At 43.4% G+C, this 15309-nt stretch overlaps 1 protein-coding gene across 2 annotated transcripts in view; it reads right to left on the bottom strand.

The window, feature by feature from the left end:
* ITPK1 (inositol-tetrakisphosphate 1-kinase) overlaps nt 1-15309 on the bottom strand; it is a 227526-nt gene that overhangs the window by 89877 nt on the left and 122340 nt on the right. The window lies entirely within an intron of this gene.

Here is a 15309-nt window from a genome sequence, read left to right as displayed (position 1 = left end):
CAGTGACTTTTCCACTCTAGCAGAGTACTTCTGGAGTGGGTCCACTAACTAATGGATTTTCTAGAACTAATTTTCTAGTTATAAAAAGCAATCTTTATCAATATAACCCTCCATTATTAATAAAAATATATTGACTGCTAGGACAGAAATTACAGAGCATTTTCATCACAGAATGATCTTACTGCACACGGGACCGTTCTGTCTACTTCTGAAACGATGAATTTTCTACACTAAAACAATAGTTCTTAAGAAACTCTTGCCCATTATGCTGTATTCATGTTAGCACTAAATAACAAGTGGGTGGAGCAATCATACTTTCATATATAATCAGAGCTGGAGGAGGATCAGGTAGGAAACCATCAATATCCGGTCCCCTTCATGCGTGCCCACAGCAGATGATTACATACACCAAGATTATACTGAAACTCAAGAGCAGAGCAGGAAAAACCATGTCAAGGCACATGTGGATAACTTCAGTTGTGTTACAATACAGGAAAAAGTGGTTTCTCATCTACCACAGCTCAGTTTTTCAGTTAATCTGACAATGCTTGATTGATTGATTGACTGAATCTTTAGCCTGTGCTTCTGCCAAGGAACTCAGAACAGTGCACACATTTCCCCTCCTAAACATTTTATCCTCACAACTAACCTCTGAGGTAGGCTGGGCTGAGAGCAAGTGAGATAAGTTAGTTAGTTACTGGCCCAAAGTCACCCAGTTAGCCTCATAGCTGAATGGGGGTTTGAACCCTGGTTTCTCTGCACCAACACTCTGACCTCTACATCACAATCACTCTCAATAGGCCAGGAGCAGAACTGTTTCCCAGATGTGACTATCAGTTCTATGTTTGGTCCCCGAGCAACACGTCTTGTCACAGAAATAAGACTGCAAGAGAGATTTGGGTCCTTATGCAGAGTCTGATCTACCAAGGATCAGCTGATAGATCAGGAGAGCTGGCCATGTGGTAGCAACCACCAGGATGCTATCTGGGGCACTTGCCCTGTGTTTCACAGCCTCCTGGTGGTGGAGGCAGAAAATTCCACCTTCGGAACTCCGATATTACTGCAGCGCACAGGCCTGCATCCTCCAGCTGTGCATCCTGATGGAACCTTAAAGTGCATCTCTGATATCCTAATTTATGCATGACTGGGGCAGGCCTGAATCTAAAGATATGGACCTGCTGCTCTCACATGTAGATTGGGCCTTGTATTCTGTTGGAATGCAATACTGATTTCCATCAATAGTGATGGTGTGTGGGGTCGGAACTCGGGAGACCATTTTGATCTGATGGTTCTGGATGGGGTCACGCTCCCCCAGAAGGAACAGGTATGCAGTCTGGGAGTGCTTCTGGATCCAAACCTCTGCCTGGTATCCCAAGGCTGAGACAATGGCCAGAGGTGCTTTCTATCAGTTTCGGATGATACACCAGCTGCATCTGTTTGAGATAAACAACCTCAAAACAGTAGTACATATGCTGGTAACCTCCAGACTTGACTACTGCAATGCACTGTATATGGGGCTGACTTTGTACGTCATCCGGAAACTGCAGTTGATACAGAATGCAGCAGTCAGGTTGGTCTACAGGTCATCTGAGAGACACCATATTGTTCTTATACTAAAGGAATTACACTGGCTACCAATGCGTTTCTGCGCAAAATACAAGGTGCTGGTTATAACCTATAAAACCCTAAACAGGGTATTTAAGAGAACGTCTTCTACGCCATGAGCCCCATCACCCATTGAGATCATCCGGAGAGGTTCGTCTGCAGTTGCCACCTACTGGTCTGGCAGCTACACAAGGACAGGCCTTCTCTCTTGCTGCCCAAAGACTCTGGAATGCACTCCCGGCTGAAATAAGAGCCTCCCAATCTTTGTAAACCTTTTAAAAATTCCTTAAAGACTTATTTTTTTCACTCAAGCTTTTTAACTTGTGGTTTTAAAGTGTGTTTAGGTTTTCATTTTTGTCTTAATTTGTTTTATGTTCCTGTAAACCGCCCAGAGGCGGAAGTTTGGGGCAGTGTACAAATTTGATAAAACAGACAAAATTTAATCCTGCCAAGCACAGGAAATTATTAAAAACAAAAACAAAAAACAAAAATAAATAAAAAAACAAAAACACAACACCACAACAACTGATATATCAGGTGGTATATACCCAACAAAACAAAGTTTCAGAAAGCTTAGCTTGGTTACAGAACTACCAAATTGCCTCACAGTGGAAAACCCCAAACCTTAATCTCTTTTACTGCACACGCAGATGCCAAATCACCACTGTAAAATCCTTGGGGTGATGACAAATAGGGAAGACTTTGAGAAGAGTATGAACAGAAGCTGCATGCAGATGTCCCAACAGCACGCAGACCTTAAATCTGCATGATCCATGTGACTCAGCAGATGATTAAACACAGGGCCCTGGTGAGACACTGGCAACCATCCAGAAATGGCTATTGAATGTTTCACGGACAGAAGGGAGAGGTCTGCAGTCTCTTTGAATGCATTCCCATCAGGTGAGCTGGGCTTTAAGATCTTTTCAGCCAGGTTACTCACAGCACTTAAACAGAAATAAAACATACAGTCTTTCCATTTTATTTCAGACTGAACTCCATTTTCCATTCCCAAGTTCCCTGGAAGATATAAACACAACAACTAAGTTTTAGTCTCTTTTGCATGCAGAGCCACCCCTTGTAAAATATTTAAAGGGGGGAGGGATGAAGACACCCCCCCAAGGGATAAATTCATCTTCCAGTATGACCTGTTGCAAACAAAGAAAAAGAAAGGATGGGGGAAAACACCTCTATGCTTGAGTAACAAGGAGCTTTTAAGCTGCTGTTAAGCGGGAACTTGGGATTCAAGGGTTCTCCTAACCTCCCTTTCCTACTAGCGGTAGCAAGCAAAACTACAGTTTTATTTTACAGCTTGCAAATACAGCAGAGGGGAAAGAATCTGAAACCTAGCAGAGCTAGGGTAGGATACATTATTTTCTCACCAGAGATAGTGCCTCCGACACCTCAGTCCTTCCCAGCTAACTGGTCAAAGAGGCACCTTTCAATATGGTGATTCTCTTATATTAAGCAGGGGGGAAGCAACCGTCTCTATTCAGCCCCACATAGCATCCCTACAGCGGCTGTTGCTAGTGTCTACCTTATATTTTCTTTTAAATTGTGAGCACTTTTGGACCAAGGGACCATCTTATAATACCAGTGGAATGGTAAACTCTTCACAGATTATGAAATGGATGCACAGAATCCATCACCTCCCCCAAAAGGTGTCTAGTATCAGTCAGTGCAGACAATACTGAACTAGATAGGCCAATGTCCTGACTCAGTAGAAGACAACTTCCTATCTCCCACACTGGGATCAAGCGATCTTCATGTCACTGGGGATCTATCCATGCAAGGTTCTTGTGCAAACTGAGTGAGGAAAAGACCTGATCCACATGTGTGACCTGGTTTTTAAATGTGAAACGGATTCTCCAGATTATGACCTCCATTCACGAGAACCAACAGGGTCAATCATTATTACAATGGATTAAGCTGTTTGCAGGTAAGTTTTCTGTGTAAACCGCCCTGAGCCATTTTTGGAAGGGCGGTACAGAAATTGAATGAATGAATGAATGAATAAATGAATGAATAAATGAATGAATGAATGAATGAATAAATAAATAAATAAATAAATAAATGTGTATGTTTTGGGAACAATTCTTCTTAGTTATGAAAATTAAACATTTCTAAATTGTAGGGAATTTGGAGCATTTCCACCACTCCTTTTTTACATTCGTATTAGAAGTATTAGAATGATTATATTCATATTAGACTCCTTTTTATATTCGTACTACAAAAAAGAAAAAAAGAGCCCCAAAATGAAGGCTTTTCAACAGAAAATATCAGTTCTTGTCACAAGTCTAACAAAGTCTAGTGTACATTTCTGATGACCCTCCGCTGAGCAAAACAATGAGCCAGTGTTTGGCCTTGGCTGGAATTCCAGCCCTCCTGCTTCCTGCTTTTTCCAGCATCTCTTGTTCTTCAAGTATTTCTCACATTTGACCTGTTATTGCCAAAAGGTTCATTTTTTCAAAGTAGTCAGTAGTACTGACCACTCTCTGACTCAAAGTAACAAATAGTAAAGGACAAGGGACTTTGAAATGAGAAATGCAATGATGGAGCTGTAGAGCTGGAAGAGACAATAGCTGGTTGGTCAATAAGGAAATAAAACCTGAATAGAGAATTGTAGGCTAGAGCTACACATTATGTGATCATCTTGTGCACTGAAACCCCAGCTGCTGCTTCTCCTCTGCAAAGCAGATAACTTCTTCTGACCCACCAACTTCCTCCTACAAGAACTTGGGCACACTTGCCCAAGTCAATTTTCTGCTATCCAAGATTTTATAAATTAAATGGCTGTTATCCAGATTAAGGAAGTCCCAACACTTCTCATAAAGTGTTGGTGCTGCCAAATTGCAGACTAATGCAGCCTCATTCTTTGCATTGGGAGAGGGTGATTTCTGCCCATCTCCCCTTCCCCCAGAAGCATGTGCAACCCTCAGGGGCCTACTTCTAGGTTGCATGGAGCACTTCAAGGGCAGGGAAGATCAACTAAATGGACTCCCACGACTGTGCATATTGTGTTAGTCCAGAATGCTCCAGCTGCACGCACACAGCACCAGAACATCGTGAGAAGCAGTGGTGCTTCTTTCATCTGGATGTCAGCCAACAAAGAAAATCTGGTGGTTGTTTTTCTTGTGGCTTTGGGATTATTTTCCACTTTTTTGGTATACATTTTGTGGATTGGTAGTCACTCCACTGATCTACCTTATAGAGGAGTTTGTAAGGGATTACTGAGAAATTTATATCTGCATATTTATATCCAGTATATACAAAGCACTTTGAAGTGCTATTTAAACACTTATTGTTCTTTGATCCCACAGCTGTTCCAGCTAACACTCTGCAGAATGTTATACTCAACTGTTTAAAAAAAAAATCTTCTCATTTCTAAACTCAAAAATAGTTAACTTTTAACTTGAGTTGCACTATTTGGGATTATACTTTAGCACTGTGATTAAACTTTAATACAGCTGAGAACTCCAATTCTCATATCACCAAAGGTTAAACACCTACTAAGGCAAAAGCATTTGTGCATTCTGTTCACTTCATCCCAGCATCAGATTTATGGCACTCTAATGTATTTCCATAAAATGTACAATCCTAACTCTTTGCTGGAAATTTCAATGTTCTCTGGCACTGGGTGCTCCTTCTTCTGAACAAAATGTACAGCACCAGCCTGTATTGAACGTCTCCAAAGTCTGTATATGGTATTCCTTAGGCTGCTGTAATGTATGATAATTCTCTTGGGGTTACTGAGCCAGAAAAGGGTTTCTGTTTATTTCACATCTGAGATTTCAGTTTATCAAAGTCCATGAAAACCAAGCTTAGGAATGTTGCCATCTGGGGCCATTTTAAAAAATATTGCTTCTTCAGTTCATTCTTGCCATACAATCTCTACTCTGAAGTCATTATCCAGTATTCCTCTGCCTCCTACCAATAAGTCAAAGAAATCAATATCCCTTTATCTTATTAACAACTTTATTGATTGGAGAACAATTGTTGTCTGGGCGGCTCACAATAAAACCAGTAAAATAAGATATGCAACTAAAAGCACATTAAGAAAATACTATTTAAAGAAAACAATTTTTTTAAAGCCTGGGTGAACAAGAAGGCCTTCAACCTGCATCTGCAAGAACAGAGTGATGTGTCAGGCAAGCCTCGCTGGAGAGACAATTCCATAAACAGGGTGCCACCACTGAAAAGGCCCTCTCTCTAGTATTCACCCACCCCACTTAATTGGAGCAGGACCTCCAAGAACATCTCAAGGTCTAGGTAGGGACATATGGGGCACTATGCTCTTTCAGGTGACCTAGTCCAAGCCGTTTAGGGCTTTAAGGGTTAAAACCAGCACTCTGAATTGGGTTCAGAAACAGGCTGGAAACCAGTGCAGCTGACAAAGTACCTATGTGATGTGATCAAAATGTCCAGTCCCAGTTAACAATCTTACATCCATATTTTGGACTGACTGCAGTTTCCAAATCATTTTCAAAGGCAGCCTCACATACAACATGTCACAGTGATTTAAAAGGGAAGTTACTGGAGGATGGGTAACTGTGGCCAGGCTGTCTCCATCTTAAGCAGTATGTGCATCTCAGGGGAGACATAACCTGGGCATGAGTAGGTGAGCAAGATGGCACACATACGGATGAAACAAATGACAGTCTAACTATTAGGTTTTAAACTTTATAAACATTCTTTAAACTATCAGAAAGTTCCTCCCCCCATGACATATATTTTGTGATGCTCCAAGTCACAGGTGCTGGTGAAGGGGAGAGATGCCAAGCTGATGTGGAGGGGAAACTGATGGCTGGGGATACTCCTCCCCAGTTTTCTCTGTGTGAAGAATGAGTTTTGCTCTGGGCGGCAGTATCAAGAAAGTGTGTGCACATGTGCATTCAGAGCGGGGCCTTCCCGATTCAACCTGAGCGGGATTTAAAATTAATTGAGCGGACATCAGGAAATGTGTGAGTGCGCACACCTTAGAAGGAACAGTGCTCCTCCCTCCTATGCCAGCCAGAGAGCAATAGGTCCCCAAGCGGGATTCTGACCCCTTGCCTCCTGCTAACCTCACAGTGCCTGGGTGTGGAGAACGGTCCCTCCCTGCCCTCTCCTCAAGATGCACATCTGCCCATCATGGGACAGGCAGTGAACTCCCAGTACAGAGGCAGGCACCATAGAAAGAGCTTCTCAGGATGCCCTGGGGTATTTGCATTTGTCTCATTAAACCCAAGGGTTCAGTTGGGGCTGCCTGATTGCAGTCTAGTCCTTTCTCCTTGGGTTGCTCCACCCCACCCCCCGCCACTGGGATGAAGCACAGGCCACCCAGATCACAAACTGGCCAAGAGCCCCATTGCAGGGAAGGAGTTACGGTGCCAGTCACTCACTTGGAATGCTCCCCCACCTCCATGGGCTTGCTGATCAGTTCCAAAGCTCTCTGGAGATTACCAAGTGCAGTTGGAGCTGCTTCAGCCACCCACTCCGACATCAGGGCCAATCAGAGTATCTGTGGCAACGCGCTGAAGGTTTTCCAGGTTCAAGGCAATGTAAGCGGTGCGTGACGGCTTCTGAGTTTCCATGTGGGTCCCTGGGGGCCAATGGCTGCCGCAGTCTGCTCTCCCAGAGTCACTAATTGAGCTCATGTGGATGGTGCACCACCACACCTGATTTTGTGCTGGGCGTCCCCACCAATCCTGGCTAGCCTCCAGGGCCAAAAAAGCAGTTGTGGGAATGTGGCCATAAGTTAACCTATGAACAACGGGCAGGCAAATATAAGCGCCATAATGTGCCACCTATTAAATCTGATCAACATTAACGCATTTCCTTATCATTCCTACTCACTCAGAAAGTTTCTCTCTCTCTTTCTTCTGGGCTGGAACAGGCTCAACAGTTTAGCACTCACTGCTGCCAATAGTGGAGTCAAAGGGCAAAGAGGGAGAACCAGGCTAGAGGCATATAAACCTCCTTTTGTGTCAGAAGAGCCAGCCTGATCCTGTTGCAAAGGGCAAACTCAGGCCAAACCATGACTCAGACTGCAACAGAAGAAGGAAAAGTGAAAAGTTCAACAACTGGGATTTCCGTTGTATCCCTCCCACCCCCCACTTTACGGAATGCACAGTTAACTCAGACCATTACCCATTCAATTTCTGCTGAAGCAACCAAGGACTGAGAAGGGAAAGCCATTTCACTGATTAGCTCCTCAGCCTCCTCTCCACTCATCTTTCACTTCAATGCCTGACTGGACAGAACTCTCAGCACTCAAGTCAACCACGGAGACAATCCAACTTTGTGAATCAAAGAGGATGAACCTCTAGTTACTCAGCCTTCACAGAACTAAAATAAAAATGGGGCGGGGGGGGGATTTAAGCCACCCAATCAGTTCACTTTGCCTACAGACATCTGGATGGTAAAGTAACTTCTTCTTGTCATTTTTACTTAGTCTGCATCCAAAGACCAAAAGTAAGCAAATTCTGTTGAGACTATTCATGCGGATGAATGCTACTTTTATACTATTCTGTAATGTTTGTACACACGTGTACACACACACACACACACACACACACACACACACACACACACTTACTTTAAATGTGCAAATACAACCACCACCCTTTCCCTCCAGAATCAGAATCATGTTCAACAGCATTACAGAAGAATATCCTAAAAGCCACTTCTAACTTCTGTAGAACAAAAATGTAGTCATTATTTCTTGGTGGACAGAGGCAAACTGGGAAGCAAGAAACATATATGAACATGTGAAATTGTCCAGTGATATGGGTTTTCTGGGAAATTCTGCACTGGAATACAATTCCAGAAATTGTCCAATGATTCCCTCCCCCTACCTTATTGGCATAGAATGTGTGCAAGGATTTTTCTCAGAAAATGTTACTACGTAAATTTCCCTCAAAACCCTAAACAGAATGTGATCCATTCTATTTGAAGCATGATCCAGTATGGCATGTTATTTGCCATGATAAAAAGTAGACAATTTGCCACAGAAAAATTTGGTAGTGGAAAACTGTCTGCCCCGCATCACTGATACCCCATCAGGCTGCTAATCCATTTAAATTGAGTAATATCTTCTCTAACCAATATCAGTCCTCCAAGGCCTCAGGGCAGAGATCTTTTCCATCCCTCTTAGAGTGAAGCTTCTTTAGCTGGAGGTGCAAAGGATGGAAGCTGGGACCTTCTCCATGCAGAGCATATGCTCTGGCACTGATCTATGCCTCTCTCCAAGTTCAAACACACAATGGACAATCAAAGTTTCAAAAGTCTTCTTCAGTAGCTTCAAAAGATCTTCATCAGTATGTTTGCTGGAAAAATGTCCCATGTTTCTCATATGTAAGGGGCCACAGCAGCAACAATAACGCCCCCTCCACCATCCTTTTCTCTAGCTTCACTATAGAACATTACAATTTGGGGCCAGAATATTACTGCAAGGTTACACCTGCACTCAGTCCTTATTTCGTCTTCCTTCAGAAGGATGCAAGTGTGAATTTAAAGAAATTGCAAGAGGTAATTACGAAGGCTGTGCAGAATGTTCTGAGCTCAGAACGTTCTTACTCGAAACAGGCTGTTGCAAGTGTTCTGTTCCGAAATTGAACACCCTTCAAACGAAGGGCTCATTCTGTAGGAATCACAGGCTTGACTAGCTTCTGCGGAATGCAACTGCCCGGAACATTCTGTCGGAACAACCGGTCGAGACGGATGCTGCGACAGAAAGAGCCCTTCATTTGAAGGGTGTTCCATTGGAACACTCACAATGGCCCATTTCAAGTGAGAATGTTCCAAGCATGGATACCTAGTAATTACACTACATTGGCCTGTATTTATGTACTAAACTGTAAAGTTGTACTTCAACATGGAACAACTGAGGATGTCTCCTTGTTTGAAGCAAACAATGCTTAGACCTCTTCTTAAGAAGCCTGCCCTAGATCCCCTAGTGATGGATAATTATAGGCAAGTCTCCAACCTCCTATGGTTGGGTAAGATGATTGAGGGGGTGGTGGCTAACTAGTTTCAAGTGGTCTTGGAGGAAACAGCTTATCTAAACCCGTTTTAAACAGGCTTTAAGGTGGGCTATCAGTTGAGATGACCTTGGTACATAAGAACATAAGCCCTGCTGGATCAGGCCCAAGGCCCATCTAGTCCAGCATCCTGTTCCGCACAGTGGCCCACCTGATGCCGCTGGAAGCCACAGGCAGGAGTTGAGGGTGTGCCCTCTCTCCTGCTGTTAGTCCCCTGCAACTGGTACTCAGAGGCATCCTGCCTTTGAGGCTGGAGGTGGCCCACAGTCCTCCAACTAGTAGCCGTTGATAGACCTCTCCTCCATGAAGTTATCCAAACCCTTCTTAAAGCCATCCAGGTTGTTGGCTGTCACCACATCTTATGGCAAAGAATTCCACAAGTGGATTGGTAAGCCTGACAGGCACCCTTTGTGAGGAAACTGACAGAGGGAGTGTGACTCTCTTATTTTCAGTCTCTTGGTGGTTTTCAATACCATCACCATGGTATCCTTCTGGATCGCCTGAGGGATTTGGGGATGGGAGGCACTGCCTTGAAGTGTTCTGCTCCTAGCTTTCAGGTAGATTTCAGATAGTGATGCTTGGTGACAGCTGCTTTTCAAAATGGGAGCTATTACACGAAGTCCCTCAAGGTTCCATTCTGCCACCAATGCTTTTTAACATCTACATGAAATTGCTGGGGGAAGTCACCAGGAAATTTGGTGCTAGGTGTTATCAGTATGCTGATGACACTGAAATCTATCTCTCCGTGTCATCATTATCAGGAATTATCTCCCTAAATGCCTGCTTACAGGCAGTAATGGGCTGGTTGAGGGATAATACATTGAAATTGAATCCACACAAGACCGAGGTGCTCATTGGGGGAGGGGGGGTCATACTATGGAGAATGGAATAGAATCTCCTGTTCTAGATGGGATTATACTCCTCCAGAAAGAACACATATGCAGTTTGAGAGTGTCCTGGTCTCACCCGGGTGTCTCAGGTTGAGACGATGGTCAAGAGTGTTTTTCATCAGCTCCAGCTGATACAACATCTCTACCCATTCCTTGTTTGGAGAATGACCTCCAAACAGTGCCGCATCAGCTGGTAACCTCCAGGCTGGGCTACAGGAGTTAGTCCTAAATGCAGTAGTCAGATTCGTCTCCTGGGTAACTTAAAAGATAACACATTATGCCTGTTAAACAGTTGCACTGGCTGCTGGTATGTTTCCACTCAAAATATTAAGGGCTGGTTATCACATTTAAAGACTTGAATAGCTTAGGCCTGGGTTATCAGACAGAGCACCTTTCTCTGCAAGACCCCACCGCTCATTAACATCAACAGAAGAGGTCCGTCTTTGGGTGCCACCAGTTGATCTGGGGGCAACTTGGGATTGAGCCTTCTCAGTTGTTGCCCCTAGGTTGTGGAATGCCCTCCCTGTGGATATAAGAGCTTTGTTATCTTTGGAGGCCTTCAAGAGAGCCATAAGACCTATCTTTTCAGCCTGGCTTTTAACCATTTTTAAATGGTTTTAAAATTAGTTTTAGTTTATATTTTAAATAGTTTTATTTTTTATTGTGAACCACCTTGAGCCATTTTTTGGATAGACAGTATATAAATTAAATAAAACAAACAAACATGTCACACAAGGGATTACTTGAAGATATGTGGAGGAAAGCAAAACCTAACTGAAGCAAGAGGGTGGAATTAGGCCTGCTGGCGTTCAAAACAGTTTGACGACTTCTTGTTATGAGTGTGGATGACAGAAATCCTACATAGTAAAGTACACATCCACAGAGTTTATTTACTCATTCACTCATTTCTTGCAGCACTGGACTTGGATATTTAACAAAAATAACTTGTGAGTTTTGAAGCAATGATCAGCATCTGAAGTTCTAAGAACGGAACTGCTAACTGGGCTAAGAGGAATTTTTTAAAGTAGTGATTCTCTTATATTTAGCAGAGGAGAACAACTGGCCCTATCCAACCCCATCACAGCATCCGTCCAGTGGCTGTTGCTGGTGTCTGCCATATTTCATTTTAGATTGTGAGCCCTTTGGGGACAGGGGACCATCTTATTTTATTTACATTTTCTATGTAAACCACTTTGAGAGCTTCTGTTGAAAAGCGATATATAAGTAGTAGTAGGAGTAGGAGTAGGAGAAATGGGTATTGTATGCAAATCATTTCTGAGGTTAAAGGCTAGAGGTTAGGAGAGGGAGTCAAAATTGTACATTGTTCAATTTTCAAGGCTGAACATTCTCCACCTAAAATATTTTAATGCCACAGAACTTTGCCAAGATAAATAGATCACATCAGATGCAAACTCAAAGCAAATAATATTAGAAATATCTGGATTACCTTAGGTAGTGTTTGGCTCTTCCAAAAGCTATGCTAGCATTATCATAGTTTCATAAGAAAAAGTCAGCCCCAAATCAACAAGGTGTAAGAGCATCTGGGAACACTGAAAGAGAATTGGTCCCAATTTTCTGTCATCACAGGGCAAACTACATATTATTTTATTTATTTACTTACTTATTTAACTAGTAAGTTAAACTAAGTAAACAAAGTAAATATCAGTAAGACATAAAATCCAATAGACAAATAATTAAAGGGAATGAAATTACAATTAACATTAGTAGAATGCAGGAATAACTAGCTAAAAAGTATTCATAGCTTCTAATCGAATCCTACCAACAATGTAACAAAATCCGGCAACCTTCCACAATCTGGCTTCATTCTGTCCAGTTAAAAGAAAAGATAAATACGAGGCTGGGTATGAGGCAAATTCCGGGCGGATAAGCTCATATCTAACGTCATTGTAAAGCTGGCAGTGTAAAGCAACATGGGCCGTATTTTCAATCTCTCCAGAGCCACAAGGGCACACACGGTCTTCCTGGGGGATACCATAAAACCTCCCTTCTAGCATCGCTGTACGCAAAGCATTGCAACGGGCTAAAGTCAGGGAACCCAGTAATGTATAGAAGAGAACATACAATGTGGTGTCACCACATTCACACCCTGCTCTACTAACTTGACTAAAGGGGAGTTGTGGGGCAGGGGCAACTTTGGATGCAGTGTCATCACATGAGGTATACACAGTAGGGGGGAGACAAGGAAAAGGAGTGGCAGGACTGCTTACTGGCACCGGCAGCAGCAAATCCTTTCCTGTAATGCCTGGGTCTCTCCTGTGTAAGGGAAAGAAGGGTGAGCATATGAGCTGGCACCTGGCAAAACCTGCAACTTGTCAAGTGTTAACAAGTCTGCCCTTAAAGTCCTAGGGCACTCCATGTTGAATGATACCAGATGATATATTATTCAAATGTGAACACAATCTGTGGACATCCCCTCTCACCATCATCTGCCTTTGTCTCAATGCCAAGGACATGGATTAAGTAATCTTTCAGCTATTCTCAGGAACTTGACTGTTTCTAAGGAAGGTGACCCAGGTTGGCTAACATGATCTTTATGAGTTGTCAATACAAACAGAAAGGAGAAAAATCAACAACAGGCTCTGCCTGTGGGTATCACTGGCCAATGACAGCCTACAATAATATGTTGCTCTTCTCCAACATTTCTGATGTCCCCCATTCCTTTTATGTATGAGAGCCGCACAAACACCACACAATTATATTGGTCCAGTGCAAGCTTAAAGCCAACTCCCTGAAAACTATGGAATGCAAAAACAGGAAGCAAATTTCTTTCTGCTACCTTCTTGGTGCCAATTTCTTCCTTTGTGGCTTTAACAAGCACTTAGCATTGTATCTGCAACTATGAGAGCCATAGTTAAACACTAAGTAGGCTCCCATTCTAACAAGGATTTGAAAAAGATGTGCAGAATTCGCTTAAGAGGAGCTGGGTTGGCATTAATCAACTCCATGCCAATGTAATATACTGAACCATGGTTATAGACAACAAAGAGGGAGGACTTGGAGGGACTGCACGTTTGCAAGCCATAGCTTGCAAGGAGCTGCTGCTGCTGCTACTACTATTTACATACCATTTTCCCACAAAGGTTCTCAAAGCGGTTTATGCAGAAAAATAAATAATAAATAAGATGGATCCATGTACCCAAAGGCTTCATAATCTAAAAAGAAATATAAGGTAGACACCAGTAGCAAATGTCACTGTGCTGGAATTGGATAAGCGCAGTAGCTCTCCCATTGATAAATGTAAGAGATCCACCACTTTAAAAGGTGGCTCTTTACTCAGCTGGCAGGGGTAACTACATCTACATCACATCGCTGACTCAATGTTCCTACATAAGAAGAGAAAACAAAAAAGGGACATATATTATCCAAGACAGCAAGCAGATAGGCAGACAGTTGAAGCCATCACAATTCACTTCTCCTTTTCCAATTCTTCATTTTGGATCAGTCTCAATTACTGAGATCAAACAAACCAGAATTTTTTTTAAAAAAGATTTTAGAGTACTTTTCACATTATTATTTTCACATTATTATTTTTACATTATTATTATTATTTTCATTATTATTATTAATACAATTTCTATATCACCCTTCCAAAAATGGCTCAGGGCGGGTTACATAGAGAAATAATCCTCTCTAATAAAAAGCGTGTGTCCGTGCCTCCCTGGCCTGCTCTGAGCATGCACGGAGCGCATGCTCAGTTCCGCCGAGACAAAAACGGACACAGCCACCAGGCAGCCATCTTGGTGGCTTCGCCCGGCAGTGGAAAGGACAGAAGCGGCCGCCGCGAAGCCGGGGAAGAGGAGGCGGGGGAAATTGGCCGAGGCGGTGGCAGAGCCGCTGCCTCAGCCACAGGAGAGACGGGGACCAGGGACCGGGGGCCGAGCGGAGGCCATTAAAATCTTAAAAAGAAAATGCTGCCCCCGCCGTTGCCGCCAAACTCCCACCCTCCCTCCCACCCTCCCACCCAACTTCCGACACCACCTTACCCCGGCCCATGTCAGTTGGGGGGAAAAAGTCCTTAATTGAAGAGGGAGAGAGGAGCACACAAGCAGTGCTCCTCTCTGAGCAAAGGCTCTGCCTGAACTGGCGCTTTGGGCGGAAAGGACGCAAGAGACGTCCTTTCCGCCCAAAGCGCCAGTTCAGGAAGAGGCTTTGCAGAGAGAGAAGCACTGCTTTCAAGCTTCTCTCTCCCTCTTCAATTAAGGACTTCCCCCCCCAACTGACATGGGCCGGGGTAAGGTGGTGTCGGAAGTTGGGAGGGAGGGTGGGAGTTCGGCGGCAACGGCGGGGGCAGCATTTTCTATTTAAGATTTCCACAGCCTCCGCTCGACCCCCATAAAGAGAGGAGGAAAAGGCTAGCGCCCGTTATTAACGGGCTAAAAAATACTAGTAAATAAATAATACATCTCTTGATGGCCCCTTATTACTAGACAAGATTAAATTAATTAATTACATTTTATATCCCACTCTTCCTCCAAGGAGCCCAGAGCGGTGTACTTCATACTTAAATTTCTCCTCACAACAACCCTGTGAAGTAGGTTAGGCTGAGAGAGAAGTGACTGGCCCAGAGTCACCCAGCTAGTCCCATGGCTGAATGGGGATTTGAACTCGGATCTTCCTGGTCCTAGTCCAGCACTCTAACCACTACACCACACTGGATCCACTAGCAGAAAGTAATTACAAATATTGAACTGGGGGGGGGGAGATAAACAACCTATCTACCCAAAAATGCTACCTCTCTCACACACATTGAAATTTAACACAGCCAATCGGAGGAG

This window comes from Hemicordylus capensis, chromosome 1, assembly GCF_027244095.1.
Source record: "Hemicordylus capensis ecotype Gifberg chromosome 1, rHemCap1.1.pri, whole genome shotgun sequence".
Classification (NCBI taxonomy): Eukaryota; Metazoa; Chordata; class Lepidosauria; order Squamata; family Cordylidae; genus Hemicordylus; species Hemicordylus capensis.
Note: the sequence above shows the minus strand (reverse complement) of the source record. Positions and strands in the feature narration are given on the sequence as shown.